The following is a 13,546-nucleotide window of genomic DNA, read 5'->3' as shown; positions in this document are numbered from 1 at the left end:
TTTCCGCATTGAGGTATCTCGTGTACTGGTCTCGGAGCCTCTACTACAACTCGACAATTAAGGATGCTTTTAAGTTTGTATACATCTTGATTGTTTTCTTGCGGTGCAAGTTCTACAATAAACATGTCTAACGGCTTTTTCGTAAATCTTTGTTTTATATTCCATACATTTACTGTTTCATGGCCGACTTCGTTCAAGGCTTCTTTTATGTCATTTACATCGGTTGATGGGTGGATGTTTTTTATTACAGCTTTAAAGGATCTTTCATGTTTAGGTTTATAGCTGTTAAATTGAGTTCCTTTCAAATCCAGTTGTTTTTCAACTTCCTTGTATATTTCCATCGTTTTAATATGGATTTTAACTCTGTTGTTACGTAAGACTTTTAGCTCGTAATTTTTCGAGGCATATGTTTCGAGTAATGCTTTTAGTGGATTGATGTTCTCGACATCATCTATGAGCATTGGAGGAGGTTTTGGGTTATTTTCAGTAGTTTGGGTTTCTTCTTCATCTTTAAGCAAATCTAGTGTTTCGAATGAGTTTGAAGTTGGTATCGGCGCCGGAGTCACCGTTTGGCTTAGCCAGTATGTACTTAATTTTGTTTGCTTTTGAGGATTCTCATTCTTCTTGTCTGGGCTATTTCTAGGACGTTTTTGTCTGGTGTTGGCTTCTTGCCAAGTTTCTGAGTTATTAGGATGTTGTTTACTAACTTCCGGGTTTTTCTGAGCACTGAAGTTTGGTACAACCAGGCTACTAGTCGAATTTGAGCGCGGTCGGCCTAAGATAAGCAAACTTAGCATGACTGAATGATAATCTATCATTAGGACAATGGCTATGTGCTGTTTATTTAAATTCAACCACCACTTACCTAGTTCAGAAAAAAATGTATAAAAATAAAAACAAAAAGTAACGGTAGCCAAGCAGCCATCGTGAACTCCGACTGGGACATGTTCTTTACTTTCGTGACGAGGTTCCTTAAACAAATTATGCCCAGAAAGCAGTGGTGCTGACAGCCCTGACCGTCGCCGCCCTCAAATAAGATTCCGAACAGGAAATTATATAATAATTATAACTAAAATTTTATACCTTCCTATAGCAGGCTAAAAATACGGTTTAAATCACAGTTTTAAACCCGATTGGAGCGGAAAATGAACCTGGATTCGTTCATTCATTCGTTCTTTCCGGCTGTAACACTCAGTGATCTGGAGTGGTTTCATGCTCTACTACTTGTTTTGTTTTCCATTCAGTTTTACTGAACTGGAAATGTTCAGAGCCGTAGACATTCTTTAGGAACTTAATGAATAGAAATGGAGAATTTTTAATTAGGTACGAGATGTTTGATCGCTGGTTCAATCTTTACCCTACAAACGATTACAAAAATATGTGAAGAATGTTTCTTTTAGCAAATTACAAAATCCTCTCTACATTACGTTTTTTCCAAAGCTCGAGACTCAATTATACATATCTCAAGTCTAGACGCTTATTCAAGTTTTGTAACAATACTAATTCTCACGGCGCGCGGGCTCGAATAATCGCTCGCACAGTACTGCGTCACACCGGCCAGCCACCGAGGAGCACCGAACGCGCACGACGATCGCCGACCGGACGGAATAAAAGCCGCAGTCCGCGCCGCATCAGACATGGTGTGTGGAGAGCCACTGGTACCTCGCACGGACGCACCTCACCAGCACCAGCTTATCCGGTCAACGATTTTCTTGTGAAAATTGAAGCCGGAACGCGCCCGGCCCCGCCGGAGGAGAAGCCCAGCTGCACCCAGAACCCACTCACCGATGGTCGCCCTGTTCAACAGGACCGACTGGCGGTGACGCGTCGCGCAGGTCCCGCATACATGGACAAGAAACCACCGATGTCCCCCCCCGTCCCTTCGGGGCGGGTGGGTAGACAAGAAAACGGATTTTACAATCCACCCGCAGCCACAACAGTAAAACTCGCGACCCCCCCGGTCCCCGCGGATAGGGTGGGTAGTACGCAACGCGAGTTTTACGAAGTACCCGACGACACCAAGACCCCTGAACCCGCCTACGGCTACACAGAGCCGTGGAAACCCGACTTCGACGCCCTCATCGAAGCCCTCGGGCGTCTCTACGCACCAACCCCGCGGGTAGCCCCAGCCCCAGACCGACTTTCCCCTCGCGGGCAACTGGATCGTGACCGATCCAAGGTTGACGGCCTGGCGCAAGTCGGTCTCCCTGGGATAGTAGAGACGCCCCCGGAAGACGCCCAACCACAGCGCCACCAGGACGAACACCCGGTCACTCTTCGACCTTCGGCAGTTGAGGAGGAACCGGAGTGCAGCCCGCTCGACAAGCAGGAAGAGGCCTGCGACATCACCACCCCACCGCCCACGGACCCGCGACTCCGCGCCTGCCCCGGAGACGCCCCGCAGCCCCACAAAGGCCCTTCAAAGGGCCCCCTGAAAAAGGACACCGCACCCACAGAGGCCCCCAAGTTGGGAACCTCCGTACCTGCTCCCCCGGACTCCGCGCCAGCACCTGCTCACGCGGACGCCGGCCCCATCCACGCAACCGTTGCAGCCCCGCAGCTGCGCCGGAAAAAATCGCTGAAGCGCGCCGAACGCTCGCGTCGCTGCCACCTAACGGGCATTGCGCCGCTCCACGCGCGCCCCCCGGACACCCGCCGACAGCGCCAGACCCCCCAGGGCATTGGTGCCAGAAGCCGAAGGAGAAGACGCCGCTCAACGGGCACTGCGCCGCTCCACGCACGCCCTCCGGACAGCCGCCGACAGCGCCAGTCCTCCCCCCCGGGACGCTGGTACCAGAGGCAGAGGAAGTCAGCCCACAGCAGCTGCGAGGCCCCACGGCCACAAAGCCGCTGACAGGCTATAGAAGAGGAGAAGAAGAAACCAAAGTCATGACAGGCTAGTCATGACGAAGAAGCCATCGCCCTTAGAATAAGGGCACTGAGAAGACCCGCCCGTAGTTACGGGCGGCGATTTGAAACCGCCAAAAATCCCCAAAAGGGATGGGAAGGCATCTCATGCCTCCCTTCGGGAGGCATGAAAGAAGCAAGAGAGAGCATCAGACATTCAGCTAGCGACTGCCTTAGCGATAGGTACACCTCTGTCCTTTGGCTAGTCTCAATGGGTCGGGAGTTCGATAGCCACTTGCAGTCTTCTCCCTGACCTCCCTAGGTTTAGCTAATGCCTTGGCGATAGGTTCCCGACTGTCCCTTGGCAATTTTGCATCGGTAGCAGGCCTGCTCAACCTTGCCGTCTGTTATTCGATATTAAGTTAGATAGGAAGTAACCAGTTTTGTATGAACCCATAAATGTATGCACCTATATGTATAAGTTTTCATAGTCAATAAAAGTATCGTTGACATTGGCGTTTGAGTGAAACTCCCACCTACCCTACAATTGGCGCCCCACGTTGGGCGCCAATTATAGGGTAAGGCAGTCGCTAGCTGAATGTCTGATGCGGCGCGGACTGCGGCTTTTATTCCGTCCGGTCGGCGATCGTCGTGCGCGCTCGGTGGCTGGCCGGTGTGACGCAGTACTGTGCGAGCGAAAAAGTATTCGAGCCCGCGCGCCGTGAGAATTAGTATTGTTACATTCTCCCCCTCTGGTACTCGATAACGTCCCGTGAGAGTACCAGGATCAGTATTGTTATAGTTTTAATAATATATCTGCGTGCGTCTATTCACTCTCGTGTAATTTTCATCCGAATAGGTATCTACGCCTCATAATATTTATTTCAAATTGGTTACATAATGTTATGTTTATGAATACGCCGTATTAACAAAACATAGGGTAAACATTATGGTAATATTGTAAGCATCTCACTAATGGCACCTGTAACCAGGCAGATATTCTCATAAAAATAGGTGGCAGGTTTACTCTAATCGAGTTCCAGTAGTAACGCGTGGGGAGCGCGAGTGCGGAGTGAACGGTAATCACTCGCGACGCGAGCGCACTCGCGCGGAGTACACTTGCGTCGAGGACCGCGCCACGGCCGATCTGTTTACAAAAAACATAGCTACCAACGAGAAATTTTACCCATCCATTATTTTATTTACTTATATGCTCGTAGACTAAGTTCAATGACATGTGCAAGTTGTCAAACATTCTCAAATTTCCCTAAGTTACTGGAAATATTTCATGAAAAATTTCTCATACAAGTTTCCACTTACATAGATAGTTCTCGTTCAGATTAGGGATTATTAGGTAGGCTGTTTCATTTAACATTTACGTCATTAATTGCCCGAGGATACTGAGGCCGATTCTGATTTCACTGTTTTTAAGGTTTTGATATTGTTTTGATACGACCGTGAGTCGTGTCATTAGGCATCTCATGCACACCAATAAGTAGGACGATGTGTCTAAGACATCGGTTACACGCTAATTCTGGCGTCAGTTCAGTCCATCAGTCTGGTCAGACTGACGGGAGAATTATCGTGTAACACGCGGACTGATGGACTAATGCTCTGGACTGATGAAAATTAAAATTTTTAGATAATATTCGTCAGTCCATTTTGAATGACAGAAAACTGATAGGATCGTGAAACCTGTTCGTGTCATTCTCGCGTCAGTCACCATATTAGACAAGACTAAATGACTGCGTTGCGTTCTGTGTCCAAACGGCGACTGTGTCGTAATTTTATCAGTCTGTTGTCAGTCTGGACTGATCGTGTAACCGTGTCCATTTTCCATCATTCTGGCATCAGTCAAAACTCGAATGGACTGATGGACTGAACTGACGCCAGAATTAGCGTGTAACCGATGTCTTAATGACACAATTCCGATTGCTCACCAATCAGCATGAGCGATTGTCAAGGTCGTATACATAAACAAGATCAAAGCTTAAAAAAATTGTTAAAGTTAGCCCAAAAAAAGTCTGCAGAGATTCACACAGTGCAAGTGTTATTTTAAACGTCAAACTTCTATGAAATTATGACGTATAAATAATACTTGCACTGCGTGGGCTATCAAAATCGCTGCAGACTTTTCTTGGTCAAACTCTAAATTTTAAACAGCCTCACGATAAACAAGCAATTGAATGTCCGAATGTCTCTTGTACGGTTGGTCTATTAATTTTCAAACATGGTCAACTGACGGAAACTCTCCTTACGGTTCAAGTCATCAATGTTTTCCTTATATAATGCGTTTCCTAAATATGCCTTTTCCATTATCTGGCATCTTGAATATAATTCTGTTCAAGCATGTATAATATTAAATACATAAAAACAACACGATGTATAGAAGCCGATTAAATCCCAATTCAACTCATTCACTGCCAGCAACCCGCCAGGCGGGCGGTCAATCTGTGGTCGCTTTTCGCTACACGCATTTTTAGGGTTCCGTAGCCAAGTGGCAAAAAACGGAACCCTTATGGATTCGTCATGTCTGTCTGTCCGTCCGTATGTCACAGCCACTTTTTTCCGAAACTATAAGAACTATACTGTTGAAACTTGGTAAGTAGATGTATTCTGTGAACCGCATTAAGATTTTCACACAAAAATAGAAAAAAAAACAATAAATTTTGGGGGTTCCCCATACTTAGAACTGAAACTCAATTTTTTTATATAGGATAGGTCTTGAAAAATGATATTGAGGTTTCTAATATAATTTTTTTCTAAACTGAATAGTTTGCGCGAGAGACACTTCCAAAGTGGTAAAATGTGTCCCCCCCTGTAACTTCTAAAATAAGAGAATGATAAAACTAAAAAAAATATTTGCAAACTTCCACCGAAAATTGGTTTGAACGATATCTAGTAAGTAGTTTTTTTTTAATACGTCATAAATCGTAAACCGTAATTTTATTATGTTACTTGCTGCTACGCGGCACCCTTCATGGGCGAGTCCGACTCGCATTTGGCCGCTTTTTTTCCATGATATCGGCTACGTTCGTAACGCGTAGCGCTGGCACTGAATGTGAAAGTTAAGCATGAAACGAGAATGTTGTCAATAATATTTGTATTTATGTTGTATGCATTATAAAATCATACCAAATCGTATCGAATATATGGATGGGTTCTCGTTTAGATACCAAATAAGAAGCAACCGCATTCATCAGAAGCGAATATGTGATGCGCTGATGCGGCGCACAAGGTCGAGCATTGTCGTGCATCTTTTGTCTAGCGGCCTCGGTTAATGGGTCAACAGCCCTCGCGATTAGCGCCGTGCTTGTGTCAATGTCGATGGTCCGCGATACTGACACGCTCGCCTTCTTGGCAGCCCAACAGTTCAATATCGTTGTCGTGACTCATAGAAACAACTAAATTTAGACTAAGTATCGGTCCGATTTGAACTTTGTGATACGTCAAATATTACGACTTGATATGAGATGGATTAGATATGTCAGTGTCAGAACTGGCGTTTTTCTTTGAAGAAACGTCACTTTTGACACTGACATATCTAATCCGTCATCCGATACGTCAAATATTACGACTAAATACCATATGGATGAGACTGATTTATTTCTGATTATGAATACTCGTACTTAATATGATTCACATACAATATATATACAGTGGTACTACTAAACGAAATTAATAACTAGCTTAAATCTAAAATAGGCCCTTGAGGCATTGTACCAAATGTCAAAACTGACGTTTTTCTTTGAAGAAGCGTCACTTTTGACACTGCCATATTTAATCCATATCGTATCTAGTCGTAATATTTGACATATCATAAAGTTCGAATCGGGCCTGGTTTAGTTTTCGTTCGATTTGACCAAATAAGAGAGAGGGATTAATTAAGGCGCGGTGTGTAGTAAAATGCGCTTTTTTGTCACCATATTTACAGACTTTTACAAGGATTTCATGCATTATTTTCTAGTATGTATAACTTCAGTCCTTGAACTACGTTGTTGCTTGTCAGAAACACGACGGCTCATTATTTTCTCGATAGAATCTTAAGTTGAAAACATGCCTAACTCTGTCTTTATTTCCTTATGTTAGAAGTACTACGACGAAAATGTATATGAAACTTACTTCAGTCGATAGCTTTTAAGTAAATCTTCATTATTGCTTGTCTTTTTATCGATACGTTAATTTTTTCATTCATCATTTGATGAATTGAACATTTTGCCTACTAAATTACATCCTACGCGGCAATACCTTGCGCCCATTCCTCACGCCAGTACGCCCGTGACCACTGTCAGCGTCGGACCTATGCTAGTTTAGCGGACGTTTCATAAAATGGGTAATCACAGTATAAATATGCAAATATGTTATACACACAATGTTTTTCAACATACTTGCGAAGAAAAGCAAAATAATTCTTAAATACGGTGACATTTCAGACATTCGTCCGTCATATTGTCATTTTATAGCAAGTTGGGCAGCAAAGGCACACACCCATCTAACCAATCCGGAATTCAGTCACGATTGATAAATTGTGTAAACATATTTTAAAAGGCTTTAAAATTAATCAAATTTAATAATTTTTAAACATAGATATACAGGATTCAAATATTTTAGACTGGTCATATTTTTCATAAAATTGATTTCATTTGGCAAATCGTATTACTTTTTGGCAACCGGGTTTTTTAACCTAATTAGACCCCGCTGAATCCGAAATTGCTGGTTGCTTGATCGAATTCTTGACCGGAAGTGAGATATTTGATATTAAAGGACCCTTTTTTTAGTTTTTCGTAAATAACTCTTAAACGGTGGCGCATAGCAAAAAATATTCTATTACATAAGTAATCTGCATAAAATTGCCTACAAGAAAGATTTAGTACAGTCACCTGCAATAGTATGTCATTCTTCGAAGGCCGCAAAAATATTTGACACGATCTTATTTGTAGAACCCTAAGAGCCTGTCACATATTTTTGCCGCCTTCGAAGAGTAACATACTATTGCAGGTGACTGTACAATTTTTTGCTAGGATCAATATTCAAAGAGATATTAACGCGGGAAATTCAATTATAATCAATTCTAAGGTCCCCTTTTTTAGATTTTCGTAAATAACTCGTAAACGGTGGCCAATATCAAAAAATGTTATAAAACGTTAATAATCTACACAAAATTTTGTACCAAAAAGATTCAGTACACTTTTCGCAGGGATCAATATTCAAAAAGATAATAAAGAAGGAAAGTTAATTATAATAAATTCTAAGGTTCATTGTTTGTATGTTTTCGTTAATAATTTGAAAAGTATGACTCATTGCATCTTATACATAAATAATAAACATAAAATTTTCTACTAAACATGTAGAACTTTTCGCTAGGATCAATATTAAAAAAGACAAAGCAGCGGGTAAGTTAATTATAATCAACTTTAAAGTCCCTTTTTAGTTTTTTGTAAATAACTCGTAAACGGTGTCCCATAGCAAAATAGGTTTTAATTAATAAATAATTTACATAAAATTTTCTCCAAAAACATCTTGAACTTTTTTTCTCTAGGATCAAATTTAAAACGATATTAAAGGAAGAAAGTTAATTACAATCAGTTCACAGGTCACTTTTTTTTTAGTTTTTCGTAAATAACTCGTAAACGGTGGCCCGTTGCAAAAAAAATATTATACATAAATATTGAACATAAAATTGTCCACAAAAAAGGTTCTTTACACTTTTGCGCTACGATCAATATTTAAAGAGGTATTAAAGGGGGTAAGTTAATTAGAATCAATTTCCAGGTCCCTATTTTTAGGTTTTCGTAAATGATTCGTAAAATAAGGCTCATAGCAAAATAAGTTCTTAATGTTCTTGTAAATAAATAATCGGCATACAATTTTCTACGAAAAACATAACACTTTTCTCTAGGATCAATATTTGAAACGACGAAACGTTTTCTTAAATCAACTTTTTATCTCTTTGTTAACTTTAACAACCCTAAAGTATTGATCGTAACGTAAAAATAAAAAGATCCAAATTTGTAGGAAATTTTATGTTAAAACTTTTGTTATTGTTTTGTACCTATGCTATTCGTACAGATATTCGAGATATGAGCAAAAATATGAAAAAGGTACCTTCACCCCCCTCCCCCCTACACCCTCAGCACACCCGCTAAGCTCGAGGACATTAAGTATGGTTATCTGGACACCACAAGGTATAACTGTGCCAATTTTCAAAATTATACGAATTATTTCCGCAGATTTTTTTTATTTTCTTGAGCTATTAACTAACTCGAATGTCGAAGTAGAAGTGTTTTTTGTCATTACAATCTTTAAATGCTTGACTTTTACTCGTCAATTCAAAATTAGAAAAATAGTAAGTAATTACAGTTAGAGTTATAAATTGTTATAATTCTTTTTGTGAAGATAGCTAAATCATCTTAGCTTTGCTAGTATTCTTCCTTATTTTCACTACCTACTTGCCCGAAATTGACTGCTAGAGTTAGACCAAGTCTGCAACGATTTTGATAGCATAGGCAGTGCAAGTGTTATACATAATTTCATAGAAGTTTGACGTTTAAAATAACACTTGCACTGCGTGTGCAATCAAAATCGTTGCAGACTTTTCTTGGTCTAGCTCTATTACATTTTTAATGTCTATTAGTAAGAACTATTATTTGTCTCATAATAATTTGGTATCATTTGATTAGATTCTCAGTTTGTCGCGGTATACACTCATATTGTATATATAATTAATAATTATTTACACTCACCGTCTTACCTACCATTTTTAATTTCATTAAGTACTCATCAAAATTCGAATTTGCTAATAAATCTTATTCAATATTAATTGCCGGAAAAAATCCCGGAACTGACAATTCAGAATACCGATGTCGTCAGAATAAGGACGTAGACGTGCTGCGCGGGAATGGTGCGGTGCGCCGCGCGGGGCGCCCGCCTGCCCGTTCTACCACGCGTCTGCTTCACCCCCTTGAAAACGTAAAACTCGAGTATAAGAGCGCCTTAAGATAAAACATCAGTGATATTTAAAATCAACGTTATGGTTCGAGAGCTGGTAAACATTTTAGAGTAGGTATTTGAAGCCAGCTGATTGATAACTGAAATTAGTCTGATACTTCTCCTAACTCAGAGCTTAATATTAAAATTTTAGATGGCTGCAATTGAAAACGAAACATTAAAGAGACCCGAGTCTTTTTAATGTTTCGTTCGGCTTTTTACCTTGTATTCAATCCTGTATTTTTCAATAAAACTCATGGCGGTTCCGTAAATACGTAAATATTGTATGATCAAGAAGTGATTGTAGCGCTTTAGCGCAACGTAGTCTCAATAATCAAAATAAATAAATGACAAATGGCGTTCGAGAAAAACCGCAGCCAAAATACGGAGTCTAATACAATAAGCCATACCTTATTTAGTTTAAACTTTTGCGAACTGTCGAAACTTTTTAGTCTCTCACCGCGTGGGAGATTTAATATCGTTGCCACATCGCATGTCACGTACTCGCTGTGTAGAGAATACGTAACTTGTCTTCACGACTACCCGACGTAGGATGAAAATATCTGGAAGACCGAGGTTTGCTCGGAAAACATAAAAAAACTCAAAATTGCGCGTTTCCCCAGAGATAAGACCTACCTAGATCGATTTTTTGCCCCCGAAAATCCCTATTACGTTAGAGCCGTTTACGAGATCCCCGAAATATATAAATAAATAAATATAAAAGAATTGCTCGTTTAAAGGTATAAGATTACAAAATATTATACCCACTTACGGTAGTTCTCAAGAAGAGAACAAGAAATGAGTGGTCTGACAGTATAAAACTCTATAATAGCAGTTTCGTAATTTAACCAATAAAAATAATTAATTAAAACTGCAAGGTGTAATTAAATCATTATTCAATAGGGTGGAGCGAAATCCAAAATTCTTGAATATAGCAATGGAACCCCTCTAAAAAGATGTCTATTTTTTTATTATTTAAGGAAAAAAAATAAAAAAAATATTGGTATATACTTTTAGCCCTCTACTATTCGATTATATATAGCAATATATGTATATTTTTAATAAATTTAATTTATGCTTATTTTTTTTAAAACAAGTTTTATTCATTAAATAACATCTTTTTCTTACAGATATACTCGATTCCTATACTTATTTTTGTTTATAACGTATATTTTTATGACACGGTAAAACCACGTAAATAGGGATTTTATGGAAAATGCCCTTTAACCCGGATATTGTGCACAAATTGGAGTTTACAACCCATAACAGAATTGTGAAGACTATTTTGAACATGATAAGATAATAAAAAGAATACAAATATAAGTATATATATGCCTAACATACGTGTGAACATGACCCAAAAAGGGCGTAAGCGACGCTGAAGGGCGAAATTTGACGCTTATTTAAACATATAAGTAACCCTATTTTTGCAGTAAAGTGATACTTTTCGTAATCAATAACATCGTTACTTTGACACAAGAATATCTAAAAAAAATAACTCATTTTTTTTTTACACTGTAGCATTTTCCTTGTTTTGCATGAAATTGCTGTTTGATATGAAATTTTGAAATTATATTATTTCATAAATATTGACAATTGCACTAAAATTTTGGTAATAACTTATTATATGCTTATTAAGTATTATATAATTTCAATAAAATGTACACATATTAGTGAATTAGTATATTTTAATAATTGATGAAAATGTACCTTTATTTTATTCTTTAGCGGCTGAGTAGAGGGCTAAAAGTAGGGTTGATTTTGAAACTTGATATAATCACTATAATCTACATGACAAACTGCAACTTTTGGTGCCGGTTCCACATTGATAATCAAATTTTTATTTTTTTCCATACAACGACGCTCCACCCTATTATTCAAGATTTAATAAGTACCTACTTACCTATACTATACCTACTTGTATGCAAAATTGAGAAGAGTTAACTAACAGAAGTGAGAATTTTTTTATGGATCAAAATTTTTCAATAATAATATAACTAGGTGTTACGCAAACGTCCATTTTTATATTAGGTAAATCATTCGACAACCTTGCTGTAGAAGCGTGTGAGAGGTCTCATCCGCATTTAAGCTTTGGAAACTGCTTCCAATCGCGCCCCACCGTTTGGCCTGGGGCTGGGGCGGTCAATCACCGTCTTGGTATGGACGGCTGTGCGTCAGGTGTGGGCCAGCTTTTTCGCTACCGGCCGTTATCCAACCCCGCGATCCCTAGCCCGGTGATACGGTTTGAGCGGACCCGGGTTTCGTGGCAGTGAAGGTGACCGGCAGCTTAGATTGGCGTGTGCATCGTGCACAGATCAACGGACAAATTTTAATTGTAATCTATAACCAAATATTTAGATCACCCGGAACTGGGTCATTGGAAAATAACGACGCAGCGAAAAATGAGAAGTAGCGCAAGATGACGGTGACAACACCGTGTTGTTTGGCTCTCGTATTAGAGGGCTCTCCGGCGCCAAGGGACCTCATTGTGGCATTAGGCAGGGTGATAAGCACAGATTACTCGTCTGGTTCACTTGGTACAGTCAAAGAATTTAATTTCCGACCCATTTCGTACCATTTCACAGTGACAATCAATGTGAAAGTTACTATTAGAACAATTTAAATTATTTTCAGACAATATTTTAATTTCTTTTTTATCAAGTAGAAACACTAATATATAAATTATAAACTGAAATAAATGTCATATACTAACAAAAAGTGACCAAGGCCTCCAGTGCCCCAGGCTGGAATCGAACCGGCGTCCTCTGCTATCGCCATAAGCCTTCAGTAAGAAGTGCATATACTTGGAAAAATTCGACCTATGCCGCTGTGGCCCGGTGGCCGAATGGCACAGGCACCTGCCGCGATAGCAGAGGACGCTGGTTCGATTCCAGCCTGGGGCACTGGAGGCCTTGGTCACTTTTTCTAAGTATATGACATTTATTTCAGTTTATAATGTGAAAGTTGCTAGAGACCTCATACTATTGCCACCGTGACAAAGTACAAAATGGGTAGGAAATTTAATTTTTTGACTGTATGTACACGATAGACGATGATGATAGATGATGTGACTTTTTATTAAGCATTGTTCGAATCGGGTCGTATACCTTTAATAATGTACATACATTTATATTTTAAGAAACACGTTACCGTTGCTACAAGACCGTTTTTAAAAGGATTTGTATGAATATGGCATTACAAAAAAGATGAGATCGCAGATAATATCTCAAAAATATCACGTTATCCCAGACTCTGCTTATTCTAATTTTAATTGGACACAAAAATTGTAGAAGAAATTTACTGAGTAAGTACCAAATATGTAATAAGACTCCACAATTAGCTGAAAACGATATTGGATAGATGGATACCATTTACTGATAGTTATGGCGTTCAGTACTGTCTTTACCATAAGGGCACACGGGGCCCGTGCCCAGGGCCCCCATCGACAGACAGTAACAGTATATTTGATTACTCATAATAAATAGAAGACCATAGTAGAAAAATGTTAGTTTAATTCGCTTTCCTTACTCTCCAAAAGGGCACCAAATTCTTATGTGTCCAAGGGCCCCAGCATAGTTTAAGACGGCCCTGATGGCGCTTTTGGCGCTATAATATAAATTATTAGAGTGCTCTTTAACTTCTGCTGTCCAAACAAACATGATATGAAAACTGGTAAATTGACTACGGGCTATGTTTACATTGTTTACGCAGA

General features: G+C 39.7%; 1 protein-coding gene and 1 long non-coding RNA gene across 4 annotated transcripts in view; one reads left to right on the top strand and one right to left on the bottom strand.

Annotated features, from left to right (window-relative positions):
- Window positions 1-5,691, top strand: part of LOC134803758 (uncharacterized) — a 102,777-nt gene extending 97,086 nt beyond the window's left edge. The window contains exon 2 of the long non-coding RNA XR_010146015.1: window positions 5,590-5,691. This is a non-coding gene — a long non-coding RNA (uncharacterized LOC134803758). The remainder of the gene's footprint in view (window positions 1-5,589) is intronic.
- Window positions 1-13,546, bottom strand: part of LOC134803612 (dorsal-ventral patterning tolloid-like protein 1) — a 132,133-nt gene that overhangs the window by 40,580 nt on the left and 78,007 nt on the right. The gene's annotated exons all lie outside the window — the stretch shown is intronic.

This window comes from Cydia splendana, chromosome 2 (genome assembly GCF_910591565.1).
Source record: "Cydia splendana chromosome 2, ilCydSple1.2, whole genome shotgun sequence".
Lineage (NCBI taxonomy): Eukaryota > Metazoa > Arthropoda > Insecta > Lepidoptera > Tortricidae > Cydia > Cydia splendana.
The sequence above is the reverse complement of the archived record's forward strand: the minus strand, read 5'-3'. Positions and strand labels throughout refer to the sequence as shown.